Here is a 17,090-nt window from a genome sequence, read left to right as displayed (position 1 = left end):
CAGGAGGTTGGGGGGGAAATGGGTGTGACTGCTAATGGGTACAGGGCTTCTTTTTGGAATGATGAGAATGATCTAACATTAGTTGTGGCGATGATTGCACAACCCTGTGAATGTAGCACAAAACCATTCACTGGATGGCTTGGGAATTCTATCTCAGTAAAGCTGCTATCTTTTTTTCAAAAAGCCAGAGATATCTTTCACTGAGAGGACTTAACACTGAGTACGTGAATTAGAAACCACAGAAAAGAAACTCAGTGCTGTATACCTGTTCCTTTCAAAATTGACAGCTTAAAATGGGGACAGCAGCTTGAAAGTATTTAGTTATCACCTGTAGTCCAGATAACGCCTGACTGTTCAGTGGGAAACATGGGCCCAAAGCCATGCAGCTGTCCTGGGACATCCAGTGGGTGAGAAAAAGACAAGAGTTTCACAGAACTCATGGTGCCCCAGGCACTGCTAAGTGCTTTACATGTATTCATTCATTTAATAATCTTATCTACACGTTACCAGAGTGAAACAGAGGCACAGAGAAGGTAACTGCCCATGGTCATTCCGCTAGTTGAGTAGTGATGTTAAGACTGCCTTAAGGAGTGGGTAGGAGTCTGGCAGGAATGTGAGGGTGAAGGCATGCGAGATGGTTAGGGAAGGATGTGACCATAGGGCAGGAAGGCTTGGGTGTGCTGAGGGGTGGATGGTAAGCAGCTCAATTTGGCAGGAGTGATGGGTTCATGTAGGGTAATTCCTGAGGATGAGGCCAGAACAATGGAAAGGCAAAGGTTATTGAGGTGCTCTCATGATCATGCTGAGGCATCCAAATGAGTGGCGTGGGCACCAGGGAAGGTAACTGAGTCCAAGCAAGGCGTAAGAAGGCTCTGTTTGGTCTTCTCACTGCACAGGTATGTGTGTGTGTGAATGCATATCTCTCTGGGTCTATTTAAAAGAAATTGTGAGAATGTTGTCTGGAGCACCACTCTGTTCCCTGCATCTCACCTGGTGTGTGATGGACACACCACAGGACCTGCCACCACACTTGGCCCCTTGACCTGGTCACTGGGAAGCAGCCACCAGAAGAAACATCACTACGACCTGGGGGAACTGAAAGCCTGCACAGGACCTGTCTTAGAACCATAAATTCTTTGTCATGTTAGCAAAATCCCAGCCCCAGGGGGACTCCCCAAGCTTAGAATGCTCAGGACATTTTGACTCTAAGGTTAACTCTTCAAAGCAGGGGGAAAAGCCTGTTCTCACATGACCCCCTCACTTTCTCTAAAGTAGCAGCAATTAGGGTTTCCCAGCCTTTCTCTCCCTTTCCACTGGGACACACGAGGACAGACAATAATATGGCTACAAGGGCAGAGGAGGGAGGGACATGCAAATCTGCACTACAGTGTCTGTGACTTATCATCCCCATGAACACACTCTCCCCTTGACCTTCCGCCCCCCCAGCCCAGCTTTGTCCATCTCTGGGCTGAGCTCATTTGTGAACATTTTTCCATAATCTCTCCCTATTCCAACTTCCTGTCACACTTGGATTTTTACACCAAGCCTCATAGCACCTCTCTTGTAGGTAGCTTTGCTTAGTATTATAATCTCCACATTACCCCAGATAATCAAGATTTCACAGTACAGCTGTTCTTTCCTTATTTCTTCATCCCCAGGCCACACAATATGTTAATTCTGTGGTACACTGTCTATTCTAATTTTTTTTGCCTTTGCATGGTTCCAGGCATACAGTAGCTGCTCACACCCCAGTGAAATCAGTTTGCTTCCAGTTGCCCTAACCTCTCTCTTCTCACTTATTATCTCTGGTCTCATCTGTTAGTCAACTTTTCCTGTTGCCTGCCCTGCCTTTCCAACCATCCCTGGTCATGTGAGAAACACTTGATGAAGCAGGGTAAGTCATTGATTAATCGGCAAGCACTTTATAGGGTAGAGCGATACTTGTCCTGATGTCCACAACCAGGGCAAACTGTGGGTGTCTCCAGACACATTGTCTCGCTTCTCTTCCTCCTGCCCCTGCCTCCCTTTTTCTATCCCTCTCTTCAACATTTTATTTTTCTGTGATTCTCTTGTCAAATTCATCTCCTACCCAGACACAACTCACGCGCGAATCTCATTTATCCTCTTATTAGCTATACATAAAGCACTTAGCTTTTCTTATTTTCTGTGTGCCTTCTGAGAATAATATTGTGATTTTTTTAACTTTTTGTATGTGGCCTCTGATTTTGCAAGTAGGGAAAGGATTGTGGCTTTGATAGGAAAAGGTTGCCACGTCTGTCTCAAGAATTCTTAAGAATGTGTCTAGGGCAAAAAGTGGAAAGGCTGATGATGAAAGCTGTCGGAAGGGAATGATGGAAACCAGAATCTGCCCAGCCAGGGACACTCATACCCTTCTTCCTCACACAGAATATGTTCTACTTCCTAAAAGAGATTGCTTTTGGACCTGACTGGCGTTGCTCAATGGTTAGTGTCAGCCCACACCTAGAAGGGTTGCAGGTTTGATTCCCAGTCAAGGGCATGTACCTGAGTTGCAGGTTCGATCTCAGCCCCAGTTGGGGTGTGTGTGGGAGATAACGAATCTCTCTCTCTCTCTCTCTCTCTCTCTCTCAAAAATCAATGGAAAAATATCCTCAAATGAGGATTAACAACAACAGAAAAAGAGATTGCTTCTTCAAGGCTGCAGGGGAAGAATTGAAAAGGAGTAATTTAGAGGGCAGGCATCAAAATGAAAGAAAGAGACCTCCTGATATCATTCCTGCACCCCAACTTCCTAGAGCCTGTTTGCCAGAGCCTCTTTCCTCTCCATTCCTAATGTCTCTGCATCCTATTTTGTAGCATGTCAAGGTCATTACCAGATCACAAATAAGAGTTGAGAGGGTCATCTGTGGTCTCTGTTCATCAATATGGCTCCATGCCAGGTCCCCACATGTGCTCCTTCTCCTCTGTCATAAACACAGCAAACGGAGCTCCTTTCCCCTCTCCGTCACACAGGGTTGGGGGTCTGAAGGGGGGGGGGGGTAAAGGATTCTGAGAGAAGAAAGAACATGTGGAATGAGCTTCTAACTGAACAAAATGTGGCCTGACTTTTGGGCCATGAATGATAGAATCCTGTGGCTGAACCCTCTTTGCTTCTGAAAAGGCACCTATTTTTTTGTTGGTGTTGTTACAGATGTTTCTTCTTTTCCCCATTGAGACCCTTCTCCTGATCCTGCCCCCACCCCCCAGCATTGTTGTCTATGCCCATGGTTGCACAAACATGCATATAAGTTCTGTGGTTTATCTCTTCCCATCCCCAGCCCCTTTTCAGAGGTTTGTCAGTCTGTACCCTACTTCTCTGTCTCTGGGTCTATTTTGTTCATCAGCTTGTTTTGTTCATTACATTCCACAAATAAGTGAGATCATGTGGTATTTGTCTTTCTTTGATTGGCTTGTTTCTCTTAGGATAATACTCTCGAGGTCGCTCCATGTCGTTTCAAAGGATAAGAGATCTCTCTTTCTTACAGCTGCATAGTATTCCAGTGTGTGTGTGTGTGTGTGTGTGTGTGTGTGTACACACCACAGCTTTTTTATCCACTCATCTATTGATGGACACTTGGGCTGTTTCCAGATCTTAGCTATTGTAAATAGTGCTGCTATGAACATAGGGGTAAATATATTCTTTCTAATTGATGTTTCAGGCTTCTTAGGGTATATTCCTAGAAGTGAGATCACTGGGTCAAATGGCAATTCAATTTTTAATTTTTTGAGGAAACACCATATTGTTTTCCACAGTGGCTGCACCAGTCTGCATTCCCACCAGCAGTATACTGGAGTCCCCTTTTCTCCACACCCTCACCAGCGCTTTTTGTTTGATGATTTGTTGATGATAGCCATTCTGGCAGGTGTGAGGTGATACCTCATTGTTGTTTTAATTTGCATCTCTCTGATGATTAGTGACATTGAGCATTTTTTCATATGTCTCTTGTCCATTTGTGTGTCCTGTTTGGAGAGGTGTCTATTTAAGTCCTCTGCCTATTTTTTAATTGTGTTCTTTGTCTTTCTTTTGTTGAGTTGTATGAGTACTCTATATATTTTGGAAATTAACCTCTTATCTGATGTATCTTTGGAAATTATGCTCTCCCATATAGGGGTGCCCTTTCCATTTTGATGGTGGCTTCTTTTGCTGTGCAAAAGCTTTTAAGTTTGATGTAGTCCCATGTGTTCATTTTTTCCTTTGTTTCTCTTGCCTTAGGCATTGTATCAGTGAAAACTCTGCTGCATGTGATTTATGAAATTTTGTTGCCTACATTTTCTTCTAGGATTTGAAAAGGCACCTATTAATGTCCAAAGCAGCTGCAGAAATTACTGGGATTTATACAGAGGTATGGTCCCCTCAGAAGTTCTCTCCTTTCAGCTCAGAACCACATTCACTGTGTCTCCTTTGGATCTTACCTGCTCTGCTGGAAGTGAGCCTCAGTGACCCCACCCCACCTCTAGCCCACCCAGCCATGGACTCATATGCCAAATGCTGGCTGCATCATCTTCATTTGCCCCTCTGCCTTTGACATTACTGGTAATGTCCAGTGCATGCAGATGCCAAGAGCCAGCTGAAATCAGTCCAAGGAATATTTTATGCGTTCCAACTGTACGCAGTGAAACATATCATGGGACACTGGATCATGAGGGTACAAAGGAGAGAAAATCCTTGTGGTTGATCCCTGTGGGGTTGGTTGCAGTTGTAGTTAGTATATACACTATTGTTGACATTACCTTTAATTATGTGTAGTCGCATCTGCATAGTGTCCCTTTATAAGCTCTTAGAAAATAATGACTGCAGCCAATTGTTTAGGGTTCTCACAAAGTGAAGGACAACAGTCTTTTAGATTGTTACAAGAAACCCAGAGAATCTGGAGACAGGGAAAGCTCTTAAGTCTACTTTTTACACAATAGAGCTTCATACCATTATTCTGTATATAACCTTTTTACCAAAACACTGTCGCCTGTTACTGTCAACAAAAGAACTCTTTGTTTTGATAGTCAAGAAAAACCTTAAGCTTAGTAGAGACAACAGGTTTTTTAAATGACAAGATGTAAGGGCTAAAATGCCTTACTTTTGAAATGTAAATCGGAAGCATTTTTTTTTTTTAATATGACCATAGCCCTCGATTTTGATCAGCTTTAGTTTTTTTTTGGGGGGGGGGGGTTGTTGTTTTTAATTTTTTTTTAGAGAGAGAGAGAAAAACATTGATGTAAGAGAGAAACACTGATCAGTTGCCTCCTGCACTCACCCGACCAAGTATTGAACCCACAGCCCAGGCACATGACCTGACCGGAAATCAAACCCACTGCATTTCTATGTATGGTACGACACTCCAACTGAGCCACACTGGCCAGGGCTGGATTGTTTCTTTTTTAAAATGGTATCCATGGAGTTCTCTGGAATGGAGCTCAGGATAACTATATCTTCCTTCTCCGACTACAGGGTAGGCACAGGTGGGGTAGATAGTGGTAACTTTCCCACACCGCTGAGCCCTCTGAACAAGTTATTTTGACGTTCAATCTCTCAACATCATTTTAGCTTTGAATATATGTGCTCATACACACACATAGCTGAGAGCACCATAACAGAACAGACATATTCTGTGAAGGGACAGAGTCTCTGAGTCCTTGCCATGAACTTGAGTGCAATTCTTCTAATATCTGTTCATATTTTTTGCAGTCCCCAGGATTTTAGAACCTTCTTGAAGGTTCCAAAGGTAGAAAGGAAGGGAATATTTTCTTTGTAGCCCTCCCATCTCCTTCAGGCTCTATCCCTCCAACTAGACAGTCCTAAATTGCCACCCACCTCTGGGATGTTTCTGTTATTGTTACACTGTGGGTATGAGTGAGGTCGGTCTCCTATTCCAGTTTGGTAGGTGATGTTGGATACTTTGTCCCTTTGTATTCGTTTTTGTTAATAACAATGCAACCATCAAGTTATGAGAAAGCATAGAAGTGATCATCTCTGTCCCATTCATGCTTTAAGAGCTAAGACTGAGACTTATTTGATGTTGCAGCCTCAGTAAATAGAATGATAGTCCTAGAAGGGCGATGAGTGTCTCCAGTCATAGAATACACAGTCCTCCAGCTGTGAACCATTTGTCTTTCTTTTTTTTCTTGTTGAAGGTATTTCCATGGTAGTTAGCTTAGAAAATATTCATGAAAGGAAATAGTTCTGAGCTAGCATTGCTTCCACTTTAAGGACTCAGAAGGACCTTGCTTATCTTCCCAGATTCATTGTTCATGCTCTCAGCTCCAATCATAGGGAAGCCACTTTGAGCATGCTGTTGCCGCTGATTAAAACATTTTCTTCTCTCTTATCTTACTCTACCCTCACTATTGACAACTCTTACTGTCTTAGGTTATGTCTAGATGTTACCTCCGAGAAGCCTTCCATAGCCTTCTAAGACCATCCTCTGTGTTCCTGAAGCCTTGTGCTCACACCATTACAGGCTGGCATGCTGTTATAGAATTGCCCATTTTCTTGCCTACTTCCCCGACACTAGGTAACTTTCTTTTTTTTGCTCGTTCAATAAGTTTATTGTCTATTTGAAAAATCTTCATAGAAAATTATGGTTTGGTTTATTAGCTCTCCGCAGCCCTTTCCTGAGCTTTAAGGAAGCTTGCTTTCTTCTGAGCTACCCGATCTTTCTTCTGGGCAAGAGACATTTTGGGATGGTTCCACCTCTTCTTTTTAACTTCTTTCTTAGGCTTCTTCTCATAGACTAGATTCTCTCGTATGGCAGCATGAGCTTTCTTATACATCTCCTCCATCATGTCTGGAGTTACGTTGTTCTTTATGTATTGAGAGAATTGTTTCTAGTAAGCATCGTCATCTTTTTCCATTAGATAACGCATATAATCTGCAACATTCTGACCCATGATGTGCTTCTGATGTACTTCTGCGTTGAATTCCTTGCTTTCTGAATCATAACCGGGGAATTGTTTGGTACTATAAGGGATAGATAAGCCTCCATCCACAGCTCCCTTCAGGGCCCCAAACACTTTATTTCCAGTAGTAGTTTTGGCAAGCCCTGCATCCAAATAGCAGGTGAAGGCACCAGGTTGACCATCAATGATTTCCACATTGTATTCATCGCCAGTCACCTCCACCTGGCCTTCATAAATCTTGTCCATGCCAAACCTATTGAGAAGCCTACGGGCCAGCAGCAGGCCAGTACAATATGCTGCAGCATAATTTGTTAGGCCAACCTTCACATCATATTTTGGGAGTTCATGAGCATAAGCTGCACAAACTATCATATCTCCTTCTATACGGGCATAAGCAATCTGACAAATGATATCTCTGTTGGTTACACGAACTATCATCTTGTATTTAGGTGTGTTGTATTTATTTTTATCCTTGATTTCCAAGCGTTTCTGGACATAGTAATCAGTTTTACCCTCTCGTCATCTTTGAAATTTCACTTGGTATCTCTTGAAGTAGGCCTTATTTTTGACAACTTTAACAAACCCCATCCTGTGGAACAGACACCCGCGTCCACAGACTGCCACAGACCTGCAGGCCTAGCACAACTCTGGTGGGGAAAAAAGTTGGGTAACTTTCTTGAGGACAAAAATTGTTTCATTCATTGTTTTGTCTCCAGAGTCTGACAGCTTTCTGGCACAAAGTAGACATTCAGTAAATATTTGTTGAGTGAATGAATGAATGGAGTCCAAACAAGGAAGACATTTGTAGGCATAGATTTCTTCTCCTTCAGAAATTAAAGTGCAGCCAGAGACTTTGTCTGTGCCTGTGTTGGATGCCAGTGCAGCCTTCTGAGAGGACTCCCCTGGATGAGCACCCCGCCTGGGGCCTGGTTGTTACTTCAGCCCTCCCAGAGGCTGCCCTTCTCTGGATGTGGGCCCCAGGATATCCCCACCAAGCTGAGCTGTACTCCTACTCTGTACCCCTCCTCAGCTACTCAATTGTGTCCAGGTCCCTGCTGCCTTTCCCTTCTAGACCCAGCAGTTCCTTTCCCAGGTTCCATGTCCTCCTGGCCTGTCTGAGCTATGACCAGTCTGGCTCCAGGAAACCTGGTGGTCTCTGTTCACCCATCGCTACCTCTTTGGTTTGCTCTGCCTGACATATGTTCATTAACTACTTGTGAAGCCTGGTTCTACCCTTGGATGAAACCCGGGAGTCTGTACTGCTTGTTCTAAACAGCTCTCAAATCTTATTGTTAGCACGAGACTCTGAGGTGAGTGCCATCAAACTTGTAGCATGGAACTTAGTCAAGGCCAGAAGCTAACTTACATCGGGTCCAGTGTTGGCTCAACTTCTGAGTTCCTGTTCCTTGGGGGTTTGGGGAAAGAATGTCCCTAGCTCCTCTCTGGTGATTCACTTGGCTCCCATCAGAGGAAAGACTTACAAGAATTAAGTCACTGCAGTTTTCCAGTAGAAATAGAGCACGTTCAATAATGACCAACAACTGTCTGCTAACAATTCCAGGAGGGTCTCCACTTGCAGACCCTATTAGTCACACCCCTCTCTTAGTTCTACCCTCTTCCTCTGCCCTGGAACTGAAGCTCAGAGGATCCTGATCCAAATGGAATGAGAAGAAATGAGGGGCAGAGAAGAGAAATGGACAGTGGGAGTAAAGGGGAGATGAAGAAAGAGAGTGAGGAAAATAGGAAGATCAGGATAGAGCAAGAAAAAATGGGATGAGAGTAAAAGGAAAACAAAACGAGGGATATGAAAGTGGGGAGGAATAAAAAATTTGAGAGTGAAGAAACGATGGGGACCCAGAGAAGTTTGGAGAAAACACCTCCAGGAGCAACCTGGAGAGAAAGAAGAGAGCAGAGAAATGAGAGAAAGGGGTGAGAGAGGGGATTCATGCTATAACTTTAATATTAACCAAGAGGATTAATAAGGTCCCATTTATTCAGTGCCACGTACATACCAAGCACCTTGCTAAGACTTTGCACTTATAGTATAGTGGGTGCAGTAGCTCGAAACTAAATTCAGAATGTGGCTGTTTGTAGAGCTGTGGACTAGAAAATACTCAGGCATCTTCTAATGAGTTTACATGCGGGAGGCTGGGCAAACACTCCTGAGCATAGGAGAGGCTCCACCACCTTGGAACACCAGTGAATAACCAGGGAGGTCAGGGTGGGGATGCTGGCCCTCTAGAGTGGCAAGTTGTCTAGTTGTCTCAGCTCCAGCAGGCAAGCAGGCCTGGCTCTAAAGATCCAAGCACTGATGCTAGTATGACCACTTGGTTACTCACGGGCTATGTAGCTAGAGACAAAGAACTCACAGCTATCTTATCCTACTGAATCCTGGCTTATAACAACACTGTGATAATCTCTGTTAAAGAAACACAAGTTGCTTTCCCACTGCTTCTAGATGGTGGCACTAAGAGTCCAACATGATCAGTGTGACGCAAAAACTAGGCTCTGTTCTCTCCACTACAGCCTCTGCTCTGCTGCCCACCCCTGGTGCTCAGAGCAGTGTTTCTGGAGGTCAGCCTCAGATAGTCTTCAGGCAAAGAGTAGAGGAAGGACATACATCACTGGGTCCAGAAGTGATGACCCAGGCAGAAAGGGGCCTCTGAAGATAGATGGCAGGAGGAAGGCTAGCAGCCTGGACAAAGTGAGTGGGAATTCAGTTGGGGCATAGGAAGCACACAGCCTGGCTCTATAGGTTGGCCTAGGTCCCCTCCACCTGTTGTGTACACACAGTAGCCTAGAGCCTAGGATTTCAGGAACTTTCTGTCCCTCACAGCTTCACATGTACACAGCTTAGCAAGAATGCTGCCCCTGAGCCTCTGAGCCAGGGCATCACAATCCAGGAGATTTGTGGAAGTTTGTTTTTGTCTTGCAGGGACTTTGTTCCCATGTGATTCATTAATTGACCCGTTGCTCCTGAGAGCTGCAGGGAGCCTGGTAGTTCAGGCCATTAAATCCCTTCTGTTGGCCTAATTCATGGCCTGACATCACAAGCCTTGCAACATAATCCATTTGTCCTGATTTGATTTTTTCTTTTCAAGAGGCTTCCTTGGCAGCCAGGTTTTCTCATTGCGAAATGATTCATCTGTATGGTAATTCCCATTAGAATTAGTATCTCAGACATGATTCATCTTTGGAAATATTAAGCCAGAAGCATCATTTCAGAAAGGCCTGTTACATTCACAGCCACAGGTAATGTCTGCGAGAGATGCCCCTTCATTTGGCTAGCATTTATTGAGTGTGCCCTGTGCTGGATTCTGAGCTAGGGGCTTTGAGAGATGATACGATTTCACCCCTGCCCTCAGAAACCCTCATTCTAGAAGGAACATGATATGAATGTGGGTGTTTGTGGGATGGATAATATGAGAAGTGCAAAGAAAGGTAGTGTATTCTCCTCAAAGTCTCAGGTAGTGGTTTGCAAACATTAGCAGGAATCAAGATCATTTGGAGGGCTTGTTACAACATGGATTTCTGGACCCTATCCCCAGAGGTTCTGATTCATTGTATCTGGGGTGGGGCCCAAAAGTTTGCATTTCTAACAAGTTCCCAAGTGATGATGATGCTGGTCTGGGGACCACGTCTTGAAGACCTGGCTCTAAGGCTTCAATTGCCTGCAGTGTGCTAAGCAGTATTCTCTGAGCTGAAGACAAAATGTTGAACAAGACATGGCTCCCTGCCCCCCTTCCCTCTTGCTCCCCTGGAAACTCACAGCCTGAAGGGGGCACAAACAGTGACTCTATACTTCACAGAAAGTGCCATTATAGAGTTTGCATTGGAGCCTAGAAAAGAAGGTGTTTATTTCTTGCTGGAGCCCCAGGAAGGCTGCATGGAGGAGGCAAAATTTGAATGCAAGGTTAAAATGTGGATTGAAAGAAGTTATGTGGAAGGGCATTTTCAGTTGTTAAATGTCCTTGGCCATCCTCTGTTTCCTGCAGTAATAAAGGTTTGACTTACTTCTTATAGAGGCTGGTGGCATAGCTCTAGTTAATTGGCCTTGCCTTGGCAAAAACCTTTATTTTTGGCTCTCTGGAGCTCTGTTTGGTCAGCGTCTCGTGCATGGTCTGAACATTCTCAGTGGAATGGAATTCTCCACACAGGCACTTGAATGGAATGTGGATTCAAGAGCAGAGGAAGAGACAGCTTGCTACCAAAGTCCTGCCACTCAGGTCTCCAACTGCCTCAACTACCACCCTCCACAACAGCCTCACCGTGTTTGTTGACTCCTCTGGGAATTTGGTAGTTCTTATATTGTTGCATTTTGTTTACACACACACACCATGAGAAATCAAACTATCAGCATCTTCAGTCGTCTAGAACACTGCTTTTAGGTTCCAGAAGTTAGGAAATGGGCCCAGGAGACCAGTGAAAGGGTTTTCCAAACCACAGCTCTCACACTTGGTTCCTTGAGGGAGGCTCCCACATTCTTACCCAGCTATTAAGTCACAGTTAACACATAGTTCAAATAAATGTGATTATTTGTTTTTCTAGCTCAGGCTACTTTAAGAATTACATTATGAGGAAGGTAAAGGTACTATTATAAGTAGATTTATAGTTACTAGTGAGAAGGGACAGCTGACATGGAAGAAAACACTGATTAAGAGAGAAGGAGACAGAGAATATCCTAACTATACACTATATTAGAGAATAATGATGGTCAAAATTATCATCAAAATTAAGGTTAATTAATATCCTCCATCACCCCCATTAAACAAGGCTAGGAAGTATGGGTCATCAAAGGGTAACACTAAGAGGGACCTTGGAGATAATGTTGACCGACCCCTTTATGTTAAAGAAAAGAAAACTCTGGCGGAGGGGTGAGTTTCAGTCACAGGACAGAGTTTGTCTTTTTTTTTTCTCAAGCATCTATCATAGTCTCTGTAATCACAACTCAACATTTGTTGAGTTAAATTGAATTAAGAGAGTTAATACATGAATCAATATGCTGTGTTTTTTAAAGCCCCATTATCCTTCCAAATCACTGTTTTCATTAAAAAAAAAAAAAAATCAGGGTGGAGAATAGATCAGAATAAGTAACCTCAACTCTAAGCCAATCAGTAAATGATAATGGAATAATGTTAAACTATTGGTAAATTTTTCAGAATAGGCCATGTTTGGTTAGTAGCAAGTAAAGCCTGATTTGGCTACAGCTATTCTAAATTCTTTGTAAAGATTTCATGCTACTTCATGTGATTTTTGTATCTGATGTTCAAAATATACAGGTGACAATACAATGTCACCTGCGGTTTAGTTGAACACAATAGATTCATAACCAAAAAACTAGAGGATTCTAGCCAAGTTTTTGGCAAAAATTATTAATAGAGACACTCATTAAGAATTATTTATTGAGAAGTTATAATGCCAAACACTTCTAGATACTAGAGTCTCATAAATGAAAAAGTAAAAGTTCTCATGAAGCTGACATTCTGGAGGGAGGAGACAGAAGGTAGGCAAAGAAAGATGGAAGGATCTTTACTATAATTACCTCTCTCTTTGACAGTTGTGCTATAGAGTTCTGCATTTGGTTTAGTGGTTAGCAGCACTGGCTTGGAGATAGAGAGTCTGATGCTGAGTCCTAGCTGTGTGAGCATTAGTTTCTTATTTTTAAGGAGTGGTAATAGTAGGACCTCTTCCTAGAGCTGTTCTGAAGTTTCAATGAAATCATGTCTCAGTGCCTACTTTATTTTAAGCTCTCAATAAATATGGCAATGATTACAAGTAATAAGAGTTGATGGACACCTAAGTAACAAACCTTTTTCTTGTTGAAGTATTTCAGAAGATATGCCATCAGATCTTGGAACATCATACGTTTCCATAACTCTGACCCCAGAATGATAGCATTTGAAATAGAATAAGTACAAAATTGATTCTTCTTAACAAGTACCCTCTTTGACCCCAGTAGAAGTCAAGTTAAGGCAAAGCCTTTCTGGCTCTATAGAGGAAGCTCTCCTCCTGGGTGAGTGCTGTAGACATGGTGTGTCTGGCTGCTTCATGCCTTTCAGTGCACCAGAGTCTTTGGCTTTGTCTCCATCTGAGTCATCTCGTTTCTCTTCAGCCTTGGATGTTTATTTTATTTTGTTTTGGGTCTGAACTCCATGTCTCAGTGCTCGTTTCTACAAGGCATCCTTTATTGAGTCACAAGGAACTACAAATGTTTTTCATAAATGTTACCCTAGAATTCCTTGCTTTTCTGCAGGTACTTTATAATATTAAGGTCTTTCTGCTCAAACACAGCACCTGCCATAATTGGAGTATTGTAATTTCATGGAGAGAATTCACTCATAGTTCACAGTGGTTGTTAAATATAGGAGCCATGAGGGGCGCTGTAAGCAACATTGATCTATAGCGCTCTATAAATATTAAATCTCTTAAGAACTTAAAAATTATCAAATGTAGCCCTAGCCAGTTTTGCTTAGTGGTTAGAGCCCGTGGACCAAAGAGTTGCGAGTTCGATTTTGGTCAAGGGCACGTACCTCGGTTGCGGCAACCAATTTGAAGTGTCTCACTCACATTGATGTTTCTCTCTCTCTCAATCTCTCTCTCTCTCTCTCTTTCTCTCTCTCCCCCCCTCCCTCCCTCCCACTCTGTCTGAATAAAAAAAAAAGGGAAAATATCCTTAGGTGAGGATTTCTTTTTTAAATGACCAAACGTAGAAACCTTGACTCTTTTCCTTTCCTCATTCCCAACAACTTCAGCAAGTCCTATGGAATGTATATCCAAAATATATTTGGACTGTATATAACAGTCTGCAATTTTTACTTAACTTATTTGGTCCACTTATTTATTACTACCTCCTTCACTAAAATGAAACTTTCTTGCTCACTGTTGGATCCCCAGCAATTGGGCTTGACACAGTGTGTGTTGCTATTGTTGAATGAATGAATAAATGAACGAACGAACAAACGAACTTAGATGCTATGTTGTAACATGTTGATTTTATCTCAAAAAAGATATTGGCCCATATTGTACAGTATAGTCTGTCTAGTTTTCAGCACCTTCTAGTACCACATTAATCAAGTGAGATAAAGTTCATACATTTTAACCTTATAATTGAAAACTATAAATCTCCATATAAGGAAACATTTGGTCATTCATTAATCATAACGACTATTTTCAAAAGTAATTTAGGATGACCATAAAAGGAATGATCATGAATAAAAACAATAACAACAGCAATATAATCATCATTTAAATCTTTTGCCAAATAACGATGTTTTCTTGAGTCCCAGTTTAGTCTTTGGGTATGACCCTGTTTAGTGCAATGGATAAAGTTGGACCACAGAGTTGGACAAACCTAGATGTCACTCCTGGCTCAGACCCTTAGTAGCTGTGTAAAGTTGACTGTATTTCTCCACCTCTCTAGACTTTCTGTCCCCATCTGCCAAATGAATCAACCTCTTTGGGTTAGTTTATGTACATCCCATGAGGGTAAATACTTATCACATTGTCCAACACATCATCATTATAACAGGTAACTTTTGCTTTGTAAAGAAGCACTCCCAAAACTTAGTGACTTCACAGCAGTCATTTATTGAGCTCATGTTTCTGTCAGTTGCCTGGGTGGTCCTACTCTGGATTCACTGGTCTCTGCTGGGCTCTCTTATGTATCTATGATGGCATTCGGACTGGCATTGGAAATGAAAATAAGAAAAGGCCATTCAATTAGAGCAAATTATGTGGTACAACACTATATTCACAGTCTGTTCTTAAAAAAAAATTTATGGTCAAATAACATGAGTATGAGTAATAATCAAACTCAATTAAGCAAAATAAAATAGATTTCTTCACTCTAACCCTTTTAGTTGTCCGTAATGTTCTAATATGCAATGTAAATCTTCAAAAGGAGAACTGTTTACTAAAGTTTTTCACACTTGCATACATGGTCAAGGAGTTCTTATTTCATGCAGCCTCTCAAGATATAATGATTTGAGGAAAACCTTTTGGGAAAGCTGGATAAGGAACGTTGGGAATGAGACTTTGGGAATCTCTGAAGGCGTGATGTGGAAACTGGAATGCATCACGTAATGAGTGAGGGCATCAGAGCCAATGGAGGAGTTTGGCAAGAAAGAGACTAGTCTCCTCATTAGTAACTAAGAACTATAAACATATTAATCTTGTAAAGTAAAACCTTTTCAGCATCATTTTTCTGCTAAAAACAAAAAGTGAAGAGTTTCCACCTCTGATGGCTTACTCTTTGTTTGACATTCAAGAATGTCCTTCATCAGCCCAGCTAACCTTTCTAATTTCTCCTCTGCTTTAAATACCATGCTCTGCTCAAACATACATTTTCACTCACCATTGCTTACCATGTGAGTTGCCTCCCACAGCTTCTTTAGTTAGAGTTGTGCCTGTTTTCCAAAGCACAGCTCACATCTGTTTTTCCTCTGAAGCCTTCTTTAGCCATCAGACCTCACAGTGGGTTCTTTTCCCTGAACTTCTAGAGCATTTACTTCTGAAGGACTTGTGTGAGACAGTGTGCTGGAGAGTCCCTGTGTAATTTGGAGCTGAGAGAAGAAAAGCATGTCCTGAGCTCTGCAGCTCTCTACCCCTCGTAATACACCCAAATAAGGTTAGGATGGTATTATTCAGAGGCATTTAAGAGCACGGGCATAACCCCATCACGGTGAGTTTTGTAGACTAGGCTCTGTTGTTACACAGCTGTCTCCTGAGGATATCGGAGTCCGTTCTCTTCTTGCCCAATCATAATGAGCCCCATTCCCAGATACCAGACTGAGTACTTTACATTATTGTCTTGATGAATCCTACAACATCCCTAAGAAGGGGCTTTAGTATCCCTATTTTATAGAAGAGGAAGCTGTCTCTAAACATGTCAGCTTGCTCATGCTCATGTTCAGCTCTGTAGTTGGTCAAGGTAGAGCCAGGTGTACAAACCCATATACCTGACACCAAACCTGAGCTCTTCTGTCCTAGCACACCATCTCCATAGCCACTAGAAATTTAATAACAGAGAATTAAAGCCAAAGAATTCACATTTTGCCTTCAAGTGACAAGTATATACCAGTAGGCACAGGGAAGCAGAGTAGAAAACTAGTTAGGATCAGCATAGTTTGAATAATCAGGGTGTTCTAGGTACATTCTAGGGTCCTAAGAACCTAGCACAGCTTAATAGGAGTCCTCTTGAGAGCCTGTTGGTCCTGGTTAAGTTGAAATTTGGAGTGTGAAGCATCCTATAGGTACTTGCATGGCCTGGAGGGCATTGAAGGATCTTCTCTTCCCTGGCCACTCACAAGAGGGGTGACTTCAATTTCTACCCTACTGTGAGTTCTTTTGCTTATCACTAGGCTATGAATTTATTGAGCAGAGAAACCATCTTATTTACATAATTGGCATATAAACACATAATGATTATTTGTTGATTTGATGAATAAATAACAAGGCAGTTATACCAAGGTCCTCCAGGTGGCATGATAAAAATAAAAAAAATACAACACAATATAGTCTATCTCTATTCTGCCATCAGAAAGCTAGATTAGCTTACCCCGTGTTATGTTTCTTCCCTGTTATTTATACACTACCCAGAAGTGTCTGGCTTCCCAGAGATCTTGACAAAACCCAAAACCTGCCTGCGGTAATGTCAAACCTCATCATTTTCAGGCCTCCTCTTCTAAATTGGATTGTGAAGTTCTGCAGTACAAGAGGCGTGTGTTACTCTTTGCCCATGCCCCACCTCTTTCAACGCTGTGCCTCGCATAGAGCAGGACCTATATAAATGCATGTTGAATGATTGCTTTGGAATGGATTGGAGTTATGGTTGGGAACCTGTCCTACTAGTTCAATCCTCTTGAGATAATTCTTGGTAAATTCATGTTATAAAGGGGAGAAGAAATCAGGGTAGTGACAGAGACAGAACAGGAAGAATGGGCAGGATCTGTCAACTCATTGGATATGAGGAAAAAGGAAAAAGAAAAAAGGATTCAAAGATTTTGATCCAAGCTGATGGATTGAAGAATTGTGACCAAGAGAGAAATGTAAAGTAGTTCCTTCTCATTCTCACTTCTGTTTGAGTATGGAGGAAAGATTCTTTATGAATGTCAGGTTGCAGTAGTTCTTGGAGGCAGACAGACCTGGGACAGTCACTTAGGAGAGTCCAAAAGGACAAAAAG

The 17,090-nt window shown here is 42.3% G+C and overlaps 1 protein-coding gene and 1 pseudogene across 1 annotated transcript in view; one reads left to right on the top strand and one right to left on the bottom strand.

The window, feature by feature from the left end:
* The window catches only part of PLCE1 (phospholipase C epsilon 1), a 261,864-nt gene that overhangs the window by 79,574 nt on the left and 165,200 nt on the right, over positions 1–17,090 (top strand). The gene's annotated exons all lie outside the window — the stretch shown is intronic.
* On the bottom strand, positions 6,595–7,512 carry LOC118632320 (annotated as a pseudogene).

The sequence above is a fragment of the Molossus molossus genome, unplaced genomic scaffold (genome assembly GCF_014108415.1).
Source record: "Molossus molossus isolate mMolMol1 unplaced genomic scaffold, mMolMol1.p scaffold_m16_p_17, whole genome shotgun sequence".
In the NCBI taxonomy this organism is placed as follows: Eukaryota; Metazoa; Chordata; class Mammalia; order Chiroptera; family Molossidae; genus Molossus; species Molossus molossus.
Note: the sequence above shows the minus strand (reverse complement) of the source record. Positions and strands in the feature narration are given on the sequence as shown.